This window comes from Mesoplodon bidens (genome assembly GCF_964165515.1).
Source record: "Mesoplodon bidens genome assembly, chromosome: 3".
Lineage (NCBI taxonomy): Eukaryota > Metazoa > Chordata > Mammalia > Artiodactyla > Ziphiidae > Mesoplodon > Mesoplodon bidens.
In genome coordinates, this window is record NC_138178.1 from 11,760,762 (window position 1) to 11,784,634 (window position 23,873).

A 23,873-nucleotide genomic window follows, 5' to 3' on the forward strand; every position below is an offset into this window, starting at 1 on the left:
GGGGACATGGGTTCGAGCCCTGGTCTGGGAAGATCACACACGCTGCAAAGCAACTAAGCCCATGCGCCACAACTACTGAGCCTGTGCTCTAGAGCCCATGAGCCACAACTGCTGAGCCCGTGTGCCACAACTACTGAAGCCCATGCACCTAGAGCCTGTGCTCCGCAACAAGAGAAGCCACCGCAATGAGAAGTCCACACACCACAACGAAGAGTAGCCCCAGCTCACCACAACTAGAGAAAGTCCGCAGGCAGCAAGGAAGACCCAACGCAGCCATAAACAAACAAACAAACAAACAAACAATTCTACCTATAGCTAATTTTCTAAAAAATAAAAAAATAAAATAAATAAATAAAATGAAAGCAACAACCTACCAGGATGGCAAAGACCAGCCTCTCATCTGGTGGCATTTTTCACAGTCCCCAGCTCACCTCTCCCTTTTGGGCCATCCAAGATTACACCATTACCACTAACACTTTCAAAAGTGGGACAGAGACTCCCATTGCTATCAACAGGACTTCACTCTTGGACTACATTTAGCTGCTACACAACATGTAGGGAAAATTTAAAGGACACCTATAGAACTGAAATAACACCCTCTCCTAAGGGAAAATAACAGATGGCTTGGCAGATAATGATCTTCAACTGACAGGCTACACAGTAATGAGGCCAGTGCTGGGAGAACTTGGCTTTGGCAACCAGAGATGAACAGGAATCATGTTTCTTAGAGGACAAGGCAGACAGTCTCTACAGACTAGGGGAAATTGGAGGGAGGAAGGAGTGCAACACGCTTCATTCATGGAAGGGACTTTCACCATTATCTTTCTTTGGAATACATCATTTCAGACCAGCTGGTGTATGGAAAGCTGGGGCCCGGAGGATGGCTTTAGTGGTGCAGTGGGGGAACTGGAGTGCAGAGAAAGCACAGATCATTCCTATGTTCATTGTTGTCCGAAGATCAATCAGACATGGCTTGACTTTGAAAGCAGCCAGTTCTTTGTTTACGATTGCCAGGGAGGGAGCAGGACACCTCCTAACAAATTGATGCAGTTACCACATCAGGAAGTCAGGGCAGAGGGACAGGTGGTGGCAGTTAGGAATCTGGAGGGAAACAGGACATCTTGGCCACTTGCAGTTTCCTCCCTGATGACTTGTGCACCGTCTACCACATCCTGCTAGATCAGCTTGACAGCTCTTGACTCCTGGAGTCCTGAGCAGGTAACAACATATGCACAGCTGGAGCTCAGCTTAATAGTGTAATCAAGAAAAGGTAATAGCAGCTGAAATATTTGGATGTTTCAATGCCCTTTCGCCACTAAGATTTTTTTCACATTTGCTACATTGATTTCATCATATTTTCAAAAGGGGTTCACAAGAGTCAGAGTTGTAGCAAATTTTACTTTGTAGATTTACAGGTCCTTCAGCAAATCTCCCTTAATATTCCAGAGAAGTCAACCAAAGTTGATTTGCTTGCTAGGGCAGCCATGCTCTTTTCAGAAGACATTTTTACTGGCTTATTTTCCAATCTAAAATAGAGTTTATATTACTGGAGGAAATGAGGCAAAGGATATTCACTTGAAACATTAATGAAATTAAGTGATTCTTGGCATCATAACATAAACATTTCTATAAATATTACCTGCTAAACAGTGTTAAGAGCACAACACTTCATATCTCATCTTGCAATTAATTTACGGGCTAGCAAAATCATTTTACTTATATTTAGATCCCAACTGTTAACTTCACTGAGATTACAATATGCCAAAAAGATGCTTATTAGGAGATTAAAAAGGAAGAAAAGAAAACAATAAAGACAAAGTACTTACTTGCAGTGATATTTTTCAAGTAATCCTGAATTTCAAATTTGGCTTTTTTGTTTAAGAGCAAAGGCTAATCTGAGCTATAATCCTTTGGTCCTCAGGGTAAGCTCCATTCCTCCATAGGACAAATCTTTGAGAAATCTTCTTTTGATATTTATTTCTCCAAGTATCCAAGCTCTACTAGGAAGCAGTCAAAAACAAAAGACTGTCCTTTAAAAAAGAAAACCAAAATGAAAAAAGCCCACGAAGTCCAGAATGTAAGCAGCAAAGGAAAAATAAAACTTCTCCCAAACTAATATCTAATTCAGAAGAGTAACTGCTCCCCTATCTCCGTTTGTAGGCGTCCTCTCGTGTTCCTGGTGACATTTCTCATCATCCAGCCAGTGCCGTTTTACAGCAATGAGAGGATGTTTGAAGAGAATGAACTCGTTCTCTGAAGTTCCTTGTAGTAAAGGAAAACATATGGAGGATTTCCTGCTGAGGCTTCCCTACCGAGGCACAAATTCGAGGGGGTGTGGAATTTACTTGTTAAGGCTCTCCGTTTTCTAGACTCAGCAGTATCTGCTCAGCAATGAGCCCACATGGGCTGCTGCTGCTCTGCAGAGAACTCTCTTCTTCTGCAATAACCCCACCAGCCGAGAGGACTTGGAGGAAGAGGGTCAACAGAATGTTAGTGCCCTGTTGGTCACAGTCCCTGTTCCAATCACATCCAACCTCTGGGACAGGTAAACGCACATAAGCCCATTCTGCTGAAATACAAGCTTCTTTCCCCCCTTTTTTTTCTCCCTGTCTCTTCACATTCACCTCCTGATTTCTCACCTGAGATAAACAGTTGCCATGTACGTGCACGTTGCGATCGATGGATCGTATTCTGAGAATTAATTAAAATGTTACCAGTGTTTTCTTTCCCCTTCTATGCCTTCTCCATTTGAAAGTATGCTTCCTACAGCACAGGGAACTGTATTCAATATCTTGTGATAAACCATACGGAAAAGAATATGAAAAAAAGGTGTATCTAGATAGATGTATGTATAACTGAGTCACTTTGCTGAACAGCAGTAATTAACACAACATTGTAATTCAACTAGACTTCAATTTTAGAAAGTATACTTTTTTTGTCATGCTTTTTTTAAAAATTGGAGTATAGTTGCTTTACAATGGTGTGTTAGTTTCTGCTGTACAACAAAGTGAATCAGCTATGTGTATACATATACCCCCTCCCTCTTGGACCTCCCTCCCACCCTCCCATCTGGGTCACCACAGAGCACCGAGCTGAGCTCCCTGTGCTATACAGCAGGTTCCTACTAGTTAGCTATTTTACACATGGTAGTGTATATATGTCCATCTTAACCTCCCAATTCGTCCCACCACCCCCTTCCTCCCCACCCCATCCACATGTCCGTTCTCTACGTCTGCGTCTCTATTCCTACCCTGCAAATAGGTTCACCTGTACCATTTTTCTAGACTCCACATATATGCGTTAATATATGATATTTGTTTTTCTCTTTCTGACTTATTTCACTCTGTATGACAGACTCTAGTTCCATCCACATCTCTACAAATGACCCAATTTTGTTCCTTTTTATGACTGAGTAATATTCCATTGTATACATGTACCACATCTTCTTTATCCATTCCTCTGTCAATGGACATTTAGGTTGTTTCCATGTCCTGGCTATTGTAAATAGTGCTACAATGAACATTGGGGTACATGTGTCTTTTTGAATTATGGTTTTCTCAGGGTATATGCCCAGTAGTGGGCTTGCTGGGTCATATGGTAATTCTATTTTTAGTTTTTTAATGAACTTCCATACTGTTCTCCATAGTGGCTGTATCAATTTACATTCCCACCAACAGTGCAAGAGGGTTCCCTTTTCTCCACACCCTCTCTAGCATTTATTGTTTGTACACTTTTTGAAGATGGCCATTCTGACCGGTGTGAGGTGATACCTCACTGTGGTTTTGATTTGCATTTCTCTAATAATTCGTGATGAAACAAGATGAAAAGACAACCCTCAGAATAGGAGAAAATATTTGCAACCAAAGCAACTGACAAAGGATTAATCTCCAAAATATACAAACGGCTCATGCAGCTCAATATCAAAGAAACAAGCAACCCAATCAACAAATGGGTGGAAGATCTAAACAGACATTTCTCCAAAGAAGACATACAGATGGCCAAGGGGCACATGAAAAGAAAGTATACTTCTAAGGACAGCACATCTCAAAATATGTTACACGAAGATGCTGGTTGGCTCAGGAATATTAAATTGCACATATGATGAAAGCAGCGCTCTAGTAAGCCACTCACGCCTACAGAGGCCTGCCCCCTGATCCCACAGATATATACTCTTTAGTTTGAAAAACAAAACCAGAAGCAGCGAACATCTCAAAACCTCCCTTTAAAGCCACTATTTGGGGTGACGGTGAAGACACTACTGCTCATCAGAGGAGTTTTACCCTATTAATCTAGCAATCCCATTGACAAAGCATCAACTAGGTATTAATCTCAATTATCCTAGCTATTGGCTCAGACTTCATATCCAGCTTCTATATTACAAACTGGCATTAAACATCCTCTAAAAGTAAGTTCCATGTGATCTTTCTTTCCATGTCAATGTCGTTGTGCAAGAATTTACTTTGTGGGGCAGATGTTTCCATAAGCCCAGCTGAGTGACGGCATGAATGATTCAAGGAGGTAAAGACAGGAATACAGAAGAAGGTGTGTAAGGTGCACATGGAGCTATGGCCTATCTGTGTGGTGGGGACAGAGAAAGCTTCTGTGGACTTAAGAAAAAAAATGTTTTTATTATCTGGAAGCATGCTCTACATAAGAGATCCACAAACTATGGCCCAGGGGCTGAATCAGGCCCACTGCCAGTATTTGTAAATAAAGTTTTATTGGAACAGCCAGGCCCATTTGTTCACATACTGTTTTGGCTGCTTTCATGCTACAGTGGCAAAGCTCGGTAGTTATGAGAGACTCTATGGTCCACACAACCTAAAAGATTACTGTCTAGCTTAAGAGATTACTGCAAGCTTTACAGAAAAAGCTTGCAGACCCATCTTCAATGACAGAGGGTCACTACTATGAATACTTAGGCATTTTTTTTCCTGAGTTGTATCGTCAGAGGTATCATTATAATTGTATTTAAGGAATGTCCCTAAACGTTCTCCCACTCCCCCTAGAGTAGACGTGGCAGGAGGGCTTCTTGGGGTTACAAGGAGGCGGTGAAACCCCGAGCTCCCGGGGGACAAAATGGATCAGACCATATAAGGGTGGTGTAGGATGACACACTTGGAGGCAGAATCCGGACACCATCAAGGAGGGAAGCCAAAGAAGCAGGGCTGAGAGTGAGAAGCACATAAAGCCATTGGTGGAGGGAAAAACAATGAACATTAATCACAAGTCAGGATGTGGAGTGGGAACTGGCTGCAGCAAGCTGCCAGGACTAAGACCTTGAGGAAAAAAAATAAGGATGCTGGACGCCTTCTTTTGGTGGCCTGGTGGAAGGGTGACTCCGTTGTCCCAATTTGGACTTTCTTAGCTTTAAAATTGAAGGTTCTGCCATCCGGGGACCTTCTCAACCCCAAGGAATCTGGACAGTTGTCTGCCCTAATCTGGGGCTGGGCAGAAAGCTGGGAAATCAACCTGAAAAGAAAACCCTCAAGTACGGTAGCTGGGCCTTTCCAGCACTTAGTCCCTCTGTCCTTAGGGGGCTTGTATAAGAAGCAGGGAGCCGCTGCAGTGCTACAGGGGCCACTGGAGCCACTGGAGAAGAACAGGGCATCTGTTTCCAGTGAGCAAGTGATTTCACTGTGACAACGCACACCATGTGAACAGGAAGAGAATAACCTCAGAACAACCCGTGAACAAGTGTGAGATCATCCGTCCTACTGGACAGTTGTTGGCCTTTTCACCCCGAAGCCAGCTTGCATTTTTTCCAGAATAGCTGACTTGCATGATTTGATTACTGCCTGTCACTTTGAAATCTCTGCTTCAATTTTCCCAAACTCTCCAGCCACCCCAAATCTTGCTCAGGTTTTAAGTTTAATTCCTTCTCCTTAAATAAGGAATGCTGATCCAACTTTCTAGGCCCTGTGAGCGTAGCTGTGTTTTCACTCATCCGTCAGAAAGTCAGCCCATTAACAAACATTTCTAGAGCTGCTACTATGTGCCAGGCACTGTGCTGAGCTTGGGGTGAAGGATTGAATCAGAAAGGTAGGGTCTCTGACCTCATGGAGAGGAAGGGGAAACCCAGAAACAGAGAAACAGGATAATTTCAGACTGTGATATGCTTTGGGAGAAACACATGCTGTAGCGTAACTGTGGGGTGGGGTGAAGATACTGCCCTAGGTAGGCGGCCAGAGACAACCTTTCTGAGAAGGTGACCCGTCAGCTGAATGCCACAAGCTGAGAAGGATTGCGTTGTCCCGTGAACTATAAGATCTGTAAGTTCAAAGACAGAGGTCAGAAGGAACTTGGCGTGTCCCCAAAAGTAGAAAGGACACTGGTGCGGCATAGTGGGCAAGTGGGGGATGGTTAGAGACAGGCAGAGACCAGCTGGCATGTGGTCTTGTAGGACGGATGAGGAGGTATGGACTTTTCCCAAGGGCAGGCCAAAACTAGGGGAAGGATTTAAGCACCGGAATGTCCATGATCTGATTTAGGTTTTCAAAAGGATTTCCCTAGCCGTGCCATGGTGGATGGATTGGAGGGAGGTAAGAGTGAAAATGAGGAGATAGCTAAGAGATGGTGTTGGCTGGGATAAAATGGTACCATTGATGCTCAAGGGGAGAGAATGGCTTTGAGATGTAGTTTGGAATATAGCAACTCTGCCCCCCAGAAATGGTCACCTGACATCATCCCACTTGGTTGTTCAGGCGTTAATTTTTCATTTCCACCCACTTGAGGGAAACTCCAGTGAGCAGGGACCTCATCTTCTTTCATCGCCATGGCATCTCCAGCACCCAACACATGCCTCCCACAGAGAAGGCATGCATGGCATTCGGTCAGCTGTGTGTCAGGTGTGTCGTGAGTGAAAAGCCACAACAGAGCAGGATGGGTCTCGAAACAACAGAGGGAGAAGACATCGCTCCGCAAAAGGCATCTTTGCTTCTGGAGTTTGAGCATTTGGGTAGATAAACAGAGCAGCTCACAGCGTCTTTCCCAGCTCCTCCTAGAGTGCTTCCTTTGGGGAAGAGCCTGCACCGCCGGAAAGGATGCTTTTCTCAGATGCCCTTGCAGCCAGGGTTCTGCAGGCTTCTGTGCTCTCACAGACGTGGATTTGGTCCTGATGTAGGTCGGGAGGAGCAGTGGTCCAGGAAGCATCTGTTTTGCAGGTGCGATTAGGAGGCCAATATGGCGACAGGTGGGGCCAGCTTCCTGGGCTGTGACCAGAGCAGTCACACAGGGCCCACGTCTAGAGGGGCCCACACTTGGTTTAATGCTTTTTGTTGCTGTCTTGGTTCTTAATTAACTCTGAATGAGGGGCCTGAATTTTCATTTGGCGCTGGGCCATATAAATTACGTCGCCGGTCCTGCCAATGGTTCTGGGGTCAGCCTCTTCCATTCTGGAGGGAGCCAGGGCCATGTGTTCCCAGAGCTGCAGGTGTGGCACCAGCCTCCAGTGCTCTGGATGTTGCCTCAGGGGCCATGATCCAGGAGTCACAAGCTGGGATGGTGGCTCCCTGGTCCTCATCTTCCTGGTCATGACAGAGGGAGGCTGGGTCTGCTGGAGGGGGTTATTTCAGGAGCCATTTTTTGAGGCCCAGCCTAGATCCTGATCCCCTGGCTCTCCAACAATTTTTGTTTAAAATAGAGCGGATTCCATTATCTTCAACCATAGGAATCCCTCATTAAGGACACACCTGGAGGAAAAGCCTGGCTTCTGAAAGAGCTTTCTCAGTGTTTTACCATCAGACTTTGTACTGGAGAGATGTTAGAATTTAGTGGTCATGTTGAGATTCCCTGCTCTGGACATGGTGTTTCTGAGGCAGAGAACCTGAGCTGCTGTTTGGCAGGGATGGACAAGGGCACATGAGTTACACCCTTTCATTGTGAAGATGCATTCTTTTCCTGACTGGTAGACTGTTGACTCCCACTGGTGGACCTAGAAGCATACCTGTCTACAGTCTCACTGGGATGCCATTGTGACAGGCAGAATGTGAACAAGCTTTCCGTCCAGGTGTTTCGGTGACCTGTGGCTGCCACAACAAGATACCACAAACTCGGTGCCTTAATACAAGAGGACTTTATTCTCTCACGGTTCTGGAGGCCAGAAGCCGCAGATCAAGGTGAGGCTGAATCAATTCCTTCTGCGGGCTCTGAGGGAGGATCTGTTCTATGCCTCGCTGCTAGCTTCCGGCGGTTGCTGGCAAGCCTTGGCATTCCTTGGCATTCTTCATTCTAACCTCTGCCTCCTGGGTCTGTACATGGCTTTCCCCTCTCGAATCTTTGTGTTCTCATGTCTTCTTATAAGGATACTAGTCATTGGATTCAGGTCCAACCCTAATCCACTATGACCTCATTGTCACTTAATAACCTCGGCAAAGACCCTATTTCCAAGCAAGGTCACATTCTGAGGTTCTGGGAGGATGTGTATTTTGTGGGGACACTATTCAACCCACCCCACCAAGGTACAGATTGCAGCCTATGGAACAAAGTAAGGCTATCTGGCCTACAGAGAAGTCAAACATCTTGGCTTCATGGCTACTTGTTCCCGGCCAGCTGAACCAAATGGCTACAGACACATGAGGTTAGAAGGACTTACAGGTAAGCATACTGGTGTGGAAGGAAGAGAAAGACACTGCAGTTTGTTTTACCTTCAGACACATCCTAACACTCATAGTATGCGTATAGGTACCTACCACTCTGTATACATAGTAATGCCTGGCTTTCTTCCAATGCATTTGTGGTCAGAAAATCTTAAAGTTCCAGGGAGATGCCCATAATTGACCCCAAATAAACCCTCAAAACTACCAACCCCCTCATCTAAATTTTTTCCTCCGTGAATGCACCCTTCTGATTTTGTTCTGCCCAGGGGAAATCTCCATAGGACCATCAGCAAAGGACAAGTGTTTGTGCAGAGCAGAAAAATGTCAGACACAGTCACTGAAACTAATACCACTTCACTCATGTACAGTGTGATGACTTTTTGCATTTCCAAAACAAAAAACAATTTAAGCTATTTTAGATGCTTTTTTTTTCTAGTTCAGTGGGATCTAATTCTTTAAAGTTGAAGAAGCAAGTATTTTCCCCCAAAATGAATACCTAAAATGACACTACAAAATATAGCCTTAGGATGGAGATTTTTTTTTTTATGGGCATAGAAGAGATGATTGCATTACTGAACTAGACAAAAAGCCATTCCATCAGCGCTCCTTTACTGTTTTTCACTGTACAAATCTTTCCATGAAGAGAATTACATTTATCAGGCAGCACTGAGCCTATTCATTCCCTCCTATTCCACTAATTAAACTATAATACAATCACTTGGGTTACCCATAACCAGTCTTTGGAAGATTAATATAGGATGCTATTCTTTTGCTCATATTTGGCCTCTGCAGGGTAATGAGGCAGCAATAAAATTTATGCCCCCATAACATGTACGAATTGTATTTTGCACCAAATAGCTAACATCAAAAATAACTACTGGTATAACAAACCACATAACACAATCATTCTTGGCATACATTAATGTGTCACTAAAATGTCAATACAATGCCCATCGTAGCTATTAAAAGTCTGAATATTTAAGTTAATAGAATGCATAAAGAAACAAGTATTAAAAGTATGTCATGTCTGAAAAACATAATTTGAAAATAGGCTTTGGTGAATAGCTGTCAAATTACCTGACTTTTAATATGCACTTTGAGGAAACTAAAACTTGCATTGTTCTAACCTATTTATCCCCTGATAATTTAAAATTCAAATTTACAATGCAGAAACATTACTGGCGTAATAGGCACTTAAAACGTGTGCCATTTTGCCATTTGGTAACATTTAACATTTATTAATGAATTATTTCCCACAACACTTTTCAACAAAGGTTTATAATGTATTTGCTTTAGGTGGAGCCACAGGAAGACAGGAAAAAAGCTATTGGTCAGGACTTTGCATATATATGCCCCAATCTACATGTATTTTTCTTCTCCAGCATAATTACATACTTTCATTTCACTGTTAAAGGGATGCCAACCTGAAATTTGTATGTTTTTATTGCCCAATCATGGCAATCACTAATAGTGAATACAAACTCTTTTGGAAAATGAATCTTCATGTTTTTACGCTTTTTTAAAAATCTTTTGCTCCCTGAGGCCCATGAATAAAATCACAGATCATCCTACTTTACATATGGAGAGAGGAGAGCTCTGAACATCTGTGCTGATACTTCCCTTTTTTACAATAGATACAAACATACAACTAGTCCATCTTCATATGAAGACAGAGATTAATTGATTTACCAATATTGAGAAGGAAAATTATGAACTACAATTCTCTTGTACAAACTCAACTCTGTAAGACTGTCCCAAAGTCTGGTTTTCAACCACAGTTATACCAGAGCCATTCTGCACTTGACGGGTATGTAAAAAAATGATGAATGAAAAAACAAAACATATGAATTGTCAGCTGCAATCAAATGGAATTTTTATTTCAATAACCCCCAATTCCAAACTGTTCTCAAACCAAATCCTCTACTGCTCTAAACCCTCTATCATAGCTTCATCTTTTATCATTTTCTTTTTATTCTGTTTCTTTTTATATTTATTTCTGGATCCAGCATTCCATTCATCCTTTAACTGCTAAGCTTTCTTTCTCTCCTTTTCAACATTCTTCACTTCTCCCTGAATGTCCATCTGGATTTCTGTTCATTTCAGATCCCCTTTAGCTTACTTTCCACTCCATCACCCAATTTCCATCTATTCGCCTTTTGGCTGGTTTTCTCCGGCACACAGAGAATTATTGACAGAAAGTGGGAAGCATCCAGAGACCATAAAGCTGTGGATCATTGTAAATACTGCCCAGTAATATACCCAGTGAACTCTACTCTCAGTGTTAAAACTCCCAGTGTTTTTTAACTCCCAGTGTTAAAAAAAAAAAAAAAAGACCACAATTCAACTGAAAAGTTAATGAACTCAACTAGCTACATAAAGCAAGGTAATTATCACAATGAAAAATTAAAAAGGCCACTGGGAAGGTAGACAAAAGAGTTAGTATGTTTCTTTCCATTTGTGACATTAAATAAATTAAACATCCATAGTGGCATTTTGTTTGTTTTTTTTTGTTTTATTCATAGTGTTGATCCCACTTCTCTGATCTTTAAGGAAAAGAGTGATGAATAAAGTAAAATGCAAGCTATAGCCAGTTTTGGGAGCCCTTTGCTTTTTCAACCCCCCCGCCCCCATCATCATTATTAGATGTTACCAAGATTTCTATCTACTTTTTAATCCAGGGGACATACTTAGATCTTGGCAAGTCTGAGTTGACTTATCCAGGAAAATTCAGTGACATGGCAATAACTGCTTTTTTAAAAAAATAAATTTTTTTTTAAATTTATTTACTTCTGGCTGCATTGGGTCTTTGTTGCTGCGCACAGGCTTTCTCTAGTTGCGGCGAGCGGGGGTTACTCTTCACTGTGGTGCGCGGGCTTCTCACTGCGGTGGCTTCTCTTGTTGCAGAGCACAGGCTCTAGGCACACGGGCTTCAGTAGTTGTGGCTCATGGGCTCAGTAGTTGTGACTCACGGGCTCTAGAGCTCAGGCTTCAGTAGTTGTGGCACGTAGGCTTCAGTAGTTGTGGCTCGCAGGCTCTAGAGCGCAGGCTCAGTAGTTGTGGCGCACATGCTTAGTTGCTCTGCAGCAATGTGGGATCTTCCCAGACCAGGGCTCGAACCCACGTCCCCTGAATTGGCAGGCGAATTCTTAACCACTGCGCCACCAGGGAAGCCTACAGTAACTGCTTTTTGGAAGTTCAGGTATATTATGTCTATTGCATTCTCCTTATACATTAATTTTATCATTCCATGAAAAAGCAATCGAGTTAGTAAAAAACATGATTTCTAACTCCAGGTTTTTCTAACCTTTAGTTGGCTTAAAGGTTTCTTTTCTCTTAATATTTGTTCAACTGTTTCACAACAGATTTAAGCTAGGCTTTCAGGGCAGTTAATTCTAAGATGTATTTTGCTAACATCTTTTAAAACTTAAAGTGCCACATTTTTTGGACTCCCTCTAGCTCTTATTTATTATCCAGCCTATGATGTCTTTTTAAGCTCAAGAGCCCTTCAGTCATTGAATTCTAGTTAATAACATGATTATCAGGTGGCTTTATCTGATTTTTGCCACCTAAATAATTTTGGCTCTGAGGTAATCCTAGCATTTCTGTCCCTGCCAATCAAGGTTAGTATTTTTCTGAAGATGTGTGGTTTCCTTCTGTTGTAAACAATCCCTATGGTTACACGGTTGCTCACAACTAGTGGATAAAGTAAAATAGTCTGCCTTAGGGTAAGAGGTCAAATGTGACATCTGGAGGCTTCCAGAACCTTCCTGGCTGCTAATTTCCACAGCATCTTTCTCTACCCCCTCTTCCCTGCCTTGACGTAAGATGCCTGCTGGGTGCTCTGAACCCTCTCCTAGGTGCACCCCCCAGACCTGCTTTTGTGTGAGCAACTCCATTGAGTCACCAACCATGTCGCAGAGTAATGTGATCAAACCATGAATTTCTCATTTATTTTTCTTCTCTTCCACTTTATCAGTTCCACAACTAACAGGAAGTAACGTATCAACGATATCACAGCCAGCACCTTGCCAGAACTATTCTGCCCCTTTGCAACACTAAGCAATATTCTTCATCCCTTCTGTGAGTGCAAGGGCCTTTTATCAGGAGAAAAATTCTGATTGCTAGGAGATTTGGTGTACCAAGACATTCCAAGATATACCATATATATTTATATGGGTTATGAAATAGCTGATGGGGACTTTGCAAGAGGATTTGGTTCTATCCTTTGCATTTAGGCAGAAAAATATGTGAACTGAGCAGAGCAGATTGTGATGTATTCTGTTGTTCATCTGGCATAGACCCTTGATAACAGAAAGGCAGACAAGCTGAGATATTCAATGAGAACCTTTTTCCTGGCTTATCATTCAGCTAAAGGTAAGTGAGTTTCCCCATCCCCATGACTGAAGCGTAAACACACAGGGGTTTTATTCTGTCATATAAAAGAAGTCAGCTCATAGGCATTTCAGGGCTTGAATGGGAGAGACACATACTCAGGGACCCAGTTCTCTTTTATCTTTATAACCTAGTATCCAAGAGCTGGCTTTCAGACTCCAAGTCACCTCCTGGAACAAAATGGCTGCTGGAGTGCCATCTGCTAAATCTACATTCTAGGAAGGAGAAAGGGAGGAAGATGTTTGTGCACCCTCTTTTAATTAATTAATTAATTTTTACTTTTTAATTTATTGAATTATAGTTGGCCTACAACATTACATTAGTTTCAGGTGTTCAACATAGTAAATCAACATTTTTTATAGATTACACACCATACAAAGTTATTGTAAAATATTGACTATATTCCCTGTGCTGTACATTGTATCCCTGTGACTTATGTATTTTATAACTGGTGGTTTGTACAAAACAATTTCCTTCAGCTATTTTGCCCCTCCCCCATTGCTCTTCCTTTTGGTAACCACTAGTTTGTTCTCTATATCTGTGAGTCTGTTTCTGTCTTTGTTATATTTATTATATATATTTTTTGCTTTTTAGGTTCCACATGTAAGTGAAAACATACAGTATTTGTCCTCCTTTGTCTGACTTATTTCCATGTTGTCACAAATTCTTGCCCCCTCTTTTTGAAGATGTTTTCCTTAAGTCCTGTATAACAGACCACTTCAGTCTCATTGGTTGGACTATAGTTACACCCAGCAATTCCACTTCAGGGTATTTTTCCAAAGAAAACAAAAACACTAATTTGAAAATGTATATGCGGGCTTCCCTGATGGAGCAGTGGTTAAGAATCCGCCTGCCAATGTAGGGGACATGTATTCGAGCCCTGGCTGGGGAAGATCCAACTTGCCGCGGAGAAACTAAGCCTGTGCGCCACAACTACTGAGTTTGCGCTCTAGAGCCCAAGAGCCACAACTACTGAGCCCATGTGCCACAACTACTGAAGCCCATGTGTCTAGAGCCTGTGCTCGCATCAAGGGAAGCCACCGCAACGAGAAGCCCACGCACCGCAACAAAGAGTAGCCCCTGCTCGCCGCAACTAGAGAAAACCTGTGTGCAGCAACAAGACCCAACACAGCCAAAAATAAATAAATAAATAAATAAATTTTTTTTTTTAAAAAGAAAATATATATGCATCCCTATGTTCATTGCAGCATTATTTGCAATAACCAAAATATGGAAACTCATTGATAGATGAATGGATAAAGAAGATGTGATATATATATATGTATAAAATTATATATATATATATATATATATATATATAAATAAAATGGAACATTACTCAGCCATAAAAAGAATGAGCTCTTGCCTTACAGCATCATGGATGGACCTGGGGGGTATTATGCTAAGTGAAATAAGTCAGACAGAAAAAGACAAACATCATAAGATTTCATTTATATGTTGAATCTAAAAAACAAATGCACAAACAAAACTAAAGAGAAACAGAATCGTAGATACAGAGGACAAACAGCTGGTTGCCAGAGGAGAGGTTTCGGGGGTGGTGAGTGAAATAGATGAGGGAAATTAAGAGGTACAACCTTCCAGTCACAAAATAAATGAGTCATGGCGATAAAATGTACAGCGTGGGGAATACAGTCAATAATAGTATAATATCTTTGTACGGTAACAGATGGTAACTAGACTTATCATGGTGAACCTTTTGAAATGTATAGAAATATCAAATCACTATGTTGTGCACCAGGAACTAACACAGTGTTGTAGGTCAATTATACATCAAAAAACACACCCATAGAAAAAGAGATCAGATTTGTGGTTACCAGAGGCGGGGGGAGGGGGAATTGGATGAAGGTGGTCAAAAGGTACAAACTTCCAGTTATAAGATAAACAAGTATTAGGGCTGTAATGTATAATATGATTAATATAATTAACACCACTGTATGTGATAAATGAAAGTCGTTAAGAGAGGAAATCCTAAGAGTTCTCATCACAAGAAAAAAATGTGTTTTCTTTTTCTTTTCTTTTGTATTGATATGAGATGCTGGATGTTCACTAAACGTATTGTGACCATCATCTCATGATGTACGTAAATCAAATCATTATGTTGTACACCTTAAACTTATACAGTGCTGTATGTCAATTATATCTCCAATAAAACTGGAAGGGGAAAAGGCACAGTATGACGGATTTGCAAGTGAAAAATACTAGGCTAAACACTATGCAACTGTCATTTTTATAGGCAGAATGACCTAACGGTGGCAATTTCATACGGCTCAATCTAATATTTACATTGGGATATTTGGGTCACTGGATTGTTTCAGAAAAGCTTGATGACTCTAGCCCTTCAATTGAACTGAAAAGCAGCTCCCGGGCATAGGAATACTATTATGTAACCAAAACATGAATCAATGAAAACTGCAAACGTTTTCAAATCACATTCAAATCCTGGATTTAAGCATCCTCCAGTGTAGCCATCTCCGTAAGAATCGATGCCCTGGGCGGTTGCCATTAACTCTTACTTAAATACTTCAAACTAGTTTTAATGAAACTTATTTTTTTACGGCATTTAACCTTGTTAGGAGATTTTATGAATAATCTATAAACATATTACAAAGCTCCATCAACACCCATTTGAGGCAAAACCCATGGAACTCGTGCCAATCCTGTGTGCCCTCTGCTAGCATCCCCTCCTGAGATGTCCTGTCAGCTGGGTCCATGCAGGAGTGTCTGCTGTTAACAGGTTGCCGCTTTCTCCAAGCTGTGACTATATTTTGACCTTCACTGTTATTGTGATTTGAGTGAGCAAATGGCAGTTTGTTGTTTTAGTTCTTTTGGACAATAGTAACATGTGGAACATTTTTTTTTTTTAAGAAAAAGAAAAAAATCATAAAACCTTAAAAAATGCTTGTTAGCAGAGCTAAAATTTCCAGCAAAATGGCCAGGAAGTTCCTATTACTGAACACCCCCTCTAGGTCCCCTGGATATATTCTTTGCATGTGTTTTCTTAGAGCAGTTAATAACAGGCTTGCAAAGCTAATTTTTTTTTCCTAGCCCATTTTACAAGAAACATGTCAACAAACAATTTCCCTAAAACTGATACGAAAAGGAAGAAAATGGAGAAGCAAACTAACTGGGATAATTTAGATTATTTATAATACAAATTGCACTCTACTAGAAATATATCCTCTAATGTAAAAATTGACATCCTTTTAAAACTGTTTGGAAAGAGAAGAGTTAATAGTATTTCTTGCCTTTAAGGCAACTCTCTAAACTGGGCCAGGACACAAACTAAATGACAGTCTTGCTAAAAGCAATATTCACTTTATGTATTAAGTGCTAGCCTTATATAAGAGTGAAAATGCATCCTAGTTACGGTAAAAGCTGAGGATCGGTAGATAGACTTGAGAAAGTGTATGTTATAATCTGGCAACTTTTAGTTATGTTTATTTTGTTGTCATTCTTTTTTTGATAATTTGGGGCCCAAAGTATGGAATCTACAGTATTTGGGGGAGGATAAATCTCTCCAAATTACTACTGCTGCTTCCCTGACTCAGTACCAGGAGTTACAGAGAGTTCTCTCTGGGGACCTTTAGAACGTACACCCACAAGGCTGTCATCTGCAGAGGCACCTTTTATTCTCTGTCCCTGAAACAGACGTGCACCCTGGTGTCCTCAGAAGTTACTGGCCAAGTACACTAACAACTTGGGCTCATTACCAACATAACTCTCCTAACAGCAGTCTCATACCCTTGTTTCCTGGTGGAGTGATGAAAAAACCCTCAAAGATCTGAAGACCACCGCAATAAGACCCACAGATCTTGCAGGGTGATTGCTAAGAGTGAGGACCAGAGAGAAAAGGAGGCCAAATAAAGAAATGGATTGTCCTAATGACGCATTAATAGCTACCATCACCCTCCTACCAGGTAGGATATTATTGGCCAGCAAACAAAACACAAGTAAATAAAATTAAGTCTTCCTTTTCAGGAAGGTGAAAGCTTGGCTGTGTTGCAGGTGGGAATAACCTCCCCAGTGGCAGAACTAGGAAACTTGACCTCTGCGGTGGATAATATCGATAAAAACCTTCCTCGTATGAGCTGGGAAATGATTTGCCGACACAAGAGTAGGATTCATGAGCGGGATCAGAGAGGGAGCCTTGAAGCTTTTCTTGCTGTTGTTTTTTCAACCATGGGTGGACTTAAGTGGGTGTACTCTGGTCTTGAACCCCTGCCAAGACGGACACTGGCAAATTCAACCAGAAGTGTTTTCTCTCTCTCTGTCTCACAGCCACACACACACACACACATTCTCTCTCTCTCACTCAGACAGATGAGAACTACAAACTGCTCTCATTAGACAGTCAAATAGTCTGGAGTCTGAACAAAGAACGACACTATGGAGCCCAAGTTAAACCTACTTCCCATCTCCCCGCAGAGCTCAGAGAATTTCCCCTGGTTCCAGAGCTGCCAGAGAGTGACTGGCATGGATCTTGCTCCACTAGAGTGTCTGAGCCCTTAACTTGGGCCTCTGGTCTCTGAGGACATAGCTGGGCAAAACCCTCCCAGGCCAGAAGCCACCCCTGCAGAGCTCAGCTGAGCAGTCCTGGCTCCCTCCCTACTGGGTTTTTGCAAACCTCAGTTCCACATTCAGACGTCTCCTTTCTCTAGGCTGTGTAGCCTAAAACCACTCTCTATCCTCTCCCCTCACTCTAAGTTAGGCAAAAGAGTTCCATCCCGTCCGCACTTGGGCGAGTTCTCAGCCCCTACACTGAGACAGGTCTCTGCAACCTCTCCTCCGGTCCCACCCTGCCCAGGGCCCCCTCAGCTTCGCTGTCTCCATAGAATCCACGTGTCTTAGGGATGGCTACTCCTCTTCCTTTGCCTCAGAAAGCCAGAGTTTACCAGGTCCACACCCACACACTCACAGGTCACTGCGTTATTGTCTGGAGCTATCCAGCCTTTCCTCTGCGTCAGTCACCCTATGCCAAAGGCCGCTGGCAGCTTGTGGGAAGGCAAGAGGAAGGGAGGGGAGGACGCCCTGGACTATGGAGACTGCGGCTTCCAGTTCCAGGCAGTTTCCCTGGAAGAGAATGCAGGTACCTCCCACGCTGCTGTGGCCCTGGCCTCACACAATCCCCGCCCCCCAGGCCCAAGAGAAGGGGACCACTTGTGGAGAAAATGATCTGCATAAACAACAATTTCACTCCAGCTTTCCCTGCAGATGGTCCTGATTTGGAAAAGGCATGCAGACAGTCTTTGAAATCTGACTTCTATTTTTTAGGCCACTTGGAATTCTTCTTTGTAAGCCTCACCGTCCCCAGGACAATTTACTAACCTGACATCCCTAGCTTCCTCTGAAACCTAGTTCTTTCTTAATGTCTTATTATTTTTAAAAAATCACCAGATCCTAATTTCTGATTCTCTGTTTTCCCTTCTCACTTCCAAATACAATGAGTCATCAAATCCTATAATGTCTTTTTTCCTCTCCATTTGTACTGTCACCATTCTAACCCAGAATCTCATTACCCCATACTCTATCATATGGTCATCTCTGTGTTTTAGGTTTCCCCAATAGCCCCTGCCCATGACTACCAAATTAATACCATTTGACACATTCTCCACTTTTCTTCGCATGCACCGATGCATTCAGTGGCGCGCCATTACCTGTATGCAATGCACTGTGCTGTGCATGACTAAACTCATTTATTTCCTTCCAACAGATATTTGTTCCGTACCTGCAGTGTCTTCTACATCATCCTTGGCTCTAGGGAAATGAATAGGAAGACCCATTTTTCTCTTGCCTTCTAGAGAAGGGGGTTGATATTTAAGATAAATGCTCAGAAAGAGAAACTGTGAAAGCACAGAACGAGGGAAGCAAAGCTGGTCTCTTGGGTCGTGGAAAGCCTCCCTAGAACGACATTTAAGCTGAAGCCTGAAGGGGGAATGATGATTAATTAGTGAGGCGCAGGCGAAGGGGACTGTGTACGCAAAGGGCCTGATGGGGTGAAGAGTCTGATGCATCTGTGGGAAGAGGGGAGGGGGCAGAGAGATGTGGGGAAGCACCGTGGGGAAGAAAGGCCAAAGGTCACCAGGGGGCAGACCACGCAGCTCCTGGGAGGATGCGCTGAGGAATTTGGGCTTTATTATAAAAGCAATGGGAAACCACAGACAGGTTTGAAGCAGAGAAATGTAACCATTTATTGTGTTTTAAAAAGATCACTCCAGCTACACAGTGGAGAAGGCTTGAAGAAGACGCTGCTGGGTGACCAAATGGGGGGGTGGGGTGGGACTGGAGGCAACAGACGGGGTGGGTTGGACCAGGGTGGTACCATGGTCGTCAGTGGAAACAGAGAAAATATGTGGATTCGAGAGAGAATGAGATGCCGGGATCAGCAGTGAGGAGAAGGAAGAGATGGGGAGGGAAGTTAAGCAGGAAGTCCAAGTTCTTAGTCTTTAATGAGTTGGGGGCCCGGGAGAAGAAGCAGGTATGAGTGTGGGGGAGCCTTAGGTGCAAAGCTGAGCTTGGGACAGTTTAGTCCAGAGTGGATACTTCTAGCAGGCAGTAGCATACATCGGTGTGGAGCTCAGAAGAGAGGTCCCAGTGTGAAACAGAAATTGGAAATTCATGGGTGTATTTGGTGATTGAGACCATGGGGATGGATGAAGTTGTTTAGGGAGACCTTGTACAGTGAGAAGAGAGTAGCCCAGGCCTGAGGCTCAAGAAACGGCCACGTGGGAAGGCTGAGGAGAGAAGAAAGAGCTTGCAAAGGAGGCTCAGAAAGAGAAGCCGATTACGCAGGGGGAAAGTAAGAGGGTGCAATGCCCAGAAAGCTAAGGACAGAAAGTCTGACAAGGTGTTGGATGCAACATGGGGCCACGGGGGTCCTTAGTGTTATTTTGTTTTTTCATTTGTTCGTTTGAATTCCATTTGGGTTGGTCCCCTATATCTTAGTTGATATTTTAAAAAATTAATATACAGTAAAATTTACTCTGTGCTATAGAGTTCTCTGGGTTTCGACAGATGCAAAGAATCATGTATCCACCACCACAGTCATGAGACAGAACAGTTCCCTTGCCCCAAGATTTCCTCACGCTGTCCCTTTGTAGTTCAACCTTTCTTCCCACTCCTGGAAACCACCGATTTATTTTCCACTCCTAGAGTTTTGTCTTTTCCAAAATGTTGCATGGAATCATATATATGTAGCCTTTGGGACCTGGCCTCTTTCACATAGCAACATATATTTAAGAATCATTCATGTTATTACATGAATCAGTAGCTCATTCCTTTTCATTGCTGAGTAGTATTCCATCTTGCAGATACACATACCACAAATTATCCATCCATTCACAGGTTGAAGGATACGTTGGCAATTTTCACTTTTTGTTGATTACAAATAGAGCTGTTGTAAACATTCACATGCAGGTTTTGCCTGAACATAAGTTTTTATTTCTCTTGGGCATGTGATTGCTGAGTTATACGGTAAAGCTGCTATGTTTAGCTTGATGATCACGAGTATTGTAAAGACTTCACAGTTTTGCGGAGGTGGTAAGGTCACAACAGGATTGGAGAGGGTTAAGACGTAGAAGAGGAGGGAGGAGGGGGGTACAGTAAGTGAAAGCAAGGCTCTGGAGAATTCTAACTGACACGGAGATGCTGAACAGGGCTGCGGTTGGAGGTTATGGGAGGGAGGGTTTGAAAGATAAAACCCAAAGATAAAAAAGACTTGCGTGTGTTTAATGATGGTGAAAAGGAGAAAGCAGACAGGGAGAGTCTGAAGATGAGGGAAAGAGAAGAGCGTGGAGGAGAAGGGCAGAGTAAGATTGCTGAGAGGCTGGGAGGGACTGGGTTTTGATTTGAAGGAGGTACCCACTCCGTCTTACTGAGAGAGCAGGAAAGCCACGAGCCTTTCAAAGCCCTACTCTGACCTTAAAGTGACCTCACAGGGGACAGTAGAGGACGAGGTCAGACCTTTCAAATGACCCAACCACATAAACCCTTGACCCCAACCGGACTGTCTCATGATTACATCATTCTCCCTCTCTTCTCTAAGAGCCAATCACCATCTCTGGAGGAGGAAGTCTGTCACATTTGCTTGTCCAGCAGTGATGAAGCAGGTGCCAGGAAAAGAAGAAAAGCTACAGATTCATCCCCAGAGGTATGTTTTCGCCTCGTTTTCTATAAAAATACTCTTCTGATATTGAAAATTTGATCTCAATGTCACAAATAACCACCAAGTCACCAAACAGTCCCCAGGTCACAGGACCTGGGTATGTACAGGACTTGGGGGCAGGTGACATGATCATGGAAATTCCCCTAACCTTGTACAGTCTGGCATCTTAGCCAGGCTTCTTGATAAAATAAACATGTTTCCTTGTTAGAGACCCTGACATTGACCCCTGATAATTCGAAGCGGTGGTGACTTTTCCTCTGACTCATTAATGAGTAAAGCAGGCTATATTTTTTCCTCATCTATTTCTACCCTTAAAAAGAAAATCGGGCTTCCCTCGTGGCGCAGTGGTTGGGAGTCTGCCTGCCAATGCGGGGAACACGGGTTCGTGCCTCGGTTCGGGAGGATCCCACGTGCCGTGGAGCGGCTGGGCCTGTGAGCCATGGCCGCTGGACCTGCATGTCCGGAGCCTGTGCTCCACAATGGGAGAGGCCACGGCAGTGAGAGGCTCGCGTACCGCAAAAAAAAAAAAAAAAGAAAAGAAAATAGTGTAACAAGAATGCCCCATTCAGAAAAAGAGCATTCTATCACCCAGAACGATGATGATGCACGTTGTTGGGTAGACTGTGGATGAAGTGATGGATTTAAGACCTTCAGGGGATATTTGAATGACTCCAGCCAATCACTCAGATTCCATAAAGCCTCACTGTGGTATGCAGCAGAGCAATTTGTGAGCCAGGACTGATGATAACACAGTTAGTTGTTGGGCAGCCGATTTAATGCCTTCAAAACTCATAGGAACCCATAAACGCTTTGTGGAATTGTTCTGTACAAAAGAACCTGCTGCAGCAATCTCATTTTAATGTACCTGAAAAAACGAGGGGTTTAACATCAGGAAACATATCCTCTTAGTTTTGGAAAAGGCTTGAAGACAGTCGTAAGTCTAATATAACCAGGGAAGAATTCTGCAGATGGCAACTTGGGCTGTGAATCCCGAAATAATCTACACAGGTGACTAGTGCTTTAATGACTTTTGGTTATTGTTTTGATTTTCTCAGCCACACTGTTATATACTGCAAGCCTGCCATACTATAAATACATTTGTGTATACCTTTGAGAAATTCCTTCCAAAATACTTAGCACCATTAACGCAGGGCTGAGAATGTTAGGAAGTAGCTCTGTGATTATGAAGTTGTTGCTTGATTTTGAATCACTCCAGAATTTCCAGAGCAGCCACTCTATGCTGGGGCTGGGGATCTGGTGTGGGTTACAGAGAGAGACCCTCCCCTCAAAATGCTCACAGTCCCTCTTACTACTTCTCCACCGCTCCCCCACCCCTGTCACAAACGCCCTTGGAAAGCAGAGACTAGAATCCAATGTGATTCGTGTCATTGTGGAGCACAGGAAAGGGAAGCTTAGCTCTGTTTGGAAAGTCTAGAGAAGACGTGTTTAAGAAAGTGTCTACAGTGCCTGAATCTCAGTGAGTGATCGAGGTGTCCCCAGTGGAGAAGGCAGAGAGCAAGGCAGAGTGGCCAAGAGGTGTTAGAGCACAGAGACTTTTCCACCTATGAGCGATATCATATGGTATTTGTCTTTCTCTATTTTACTTCCTTCACTTAGTATGATAACCTCTAGGTCCATCCATGTTGCTGCAAATGGCATTATTTCATTCTTTTTTATGTCTGAGTAATATTCCATTGTATATATGTACCACATCTTCTTTATCCATTCATCTGTCGCTGGACATTTAGGTTGTTTCCATGTCTTGGCTATTGTGCTGCTGCTATGTGCTGCTATGTTCATAATGCTGCTATGAACACAGGGGTGCATGTATCTTTTTGAATTATCTAAAATATGACACAAATGAACCTATCTATAAAACAGAAACAGAATCACGGACATAGAGAACAGACTGGTGGTTGCCATGGGGGAGGGGGTTGGGGGAGGGGGGAGTGGGAGGTTGGGGTGAGCAGATGTAAGCTATTATATACAGAATGGATAAACAACAAGGTCCTACTCTATAGCACAGAGAACTATATTCAATATCCTATGATAAACCATAATGGAAAAGAATATTAAAAAATGTATATATATATATATATATATATGTATATATGTATAACTGAATCACTTTGCTGTACAGCAGTAATTAACACAACACTGTAAATCAACTACACTTCAATTTAAAAAATTAAAAAAAAAAGAATACAGAGACTTGGAGAACGTGAGTTTGGAAAGGACTCCTTGAGCCTGGCTGAAGCAAAGCGATAAACCTGTTCTCCAGGGAAAAGCCATTCTCATCCTAATCCTTGAAGTTTGTCCTATGCCAACACAGTTTTAGGGCCACTGGGAGATGTGGAAGGGGAATGGACCAGGGAGCCCAGAGCAGGGACATTTGGGCTACCTTGTCCATAGTGGACAGTCCACTCTCATGGTTTGGGGAACCAGCAGATGCCCTGCTCCTTCACATCCCATCCGGGAAGCCCCGGGTAACCTGATGCAGCTTGGCCTGGGGTACAGAGGGAATGACTCACAATGTGCTCTTTCTAACTCTGGTGCATCCAGGAAGTGCATACCCCTATTAATCCCTCCTACTCTTAAATGTGTAAATGTGAAGCATGCTGAGATCTGTCACCGTGAGCGAGAAGACTCTGCTGTGATGGAACAAACCCCACGTCACACGGCTGTAATATGCTCTCCTTCGT

The 23,873-nt window shown here is 42.8% G+C and overlaps 1 protein-coding gene across 2 annotated transcripts in view; it reads right to left on the reverse strand.

The window, feature by feature from the left end:
• Nucleotides 1–23,873, reverse strand: part of KIAA1217 — a gene marked incomplete at its 3' end in the record, with an annotated part of 492,015 nt that overhangs the window by 405,027 nt on the left and 63,115 nt on the right. The window contains exon 1 of one of the 2 annotated variants that reach the window (XM_081227592.1): nt 1,827–2,160. The exons of the other annotated variant lie outside the window; for it this stretch is intronic. Of the gene's footprint in view, nt 1–1,826; nt 2,161–23,873 lie in introns of those variants that run through there. 2 annotated transcript variants of the gene reach the window in all.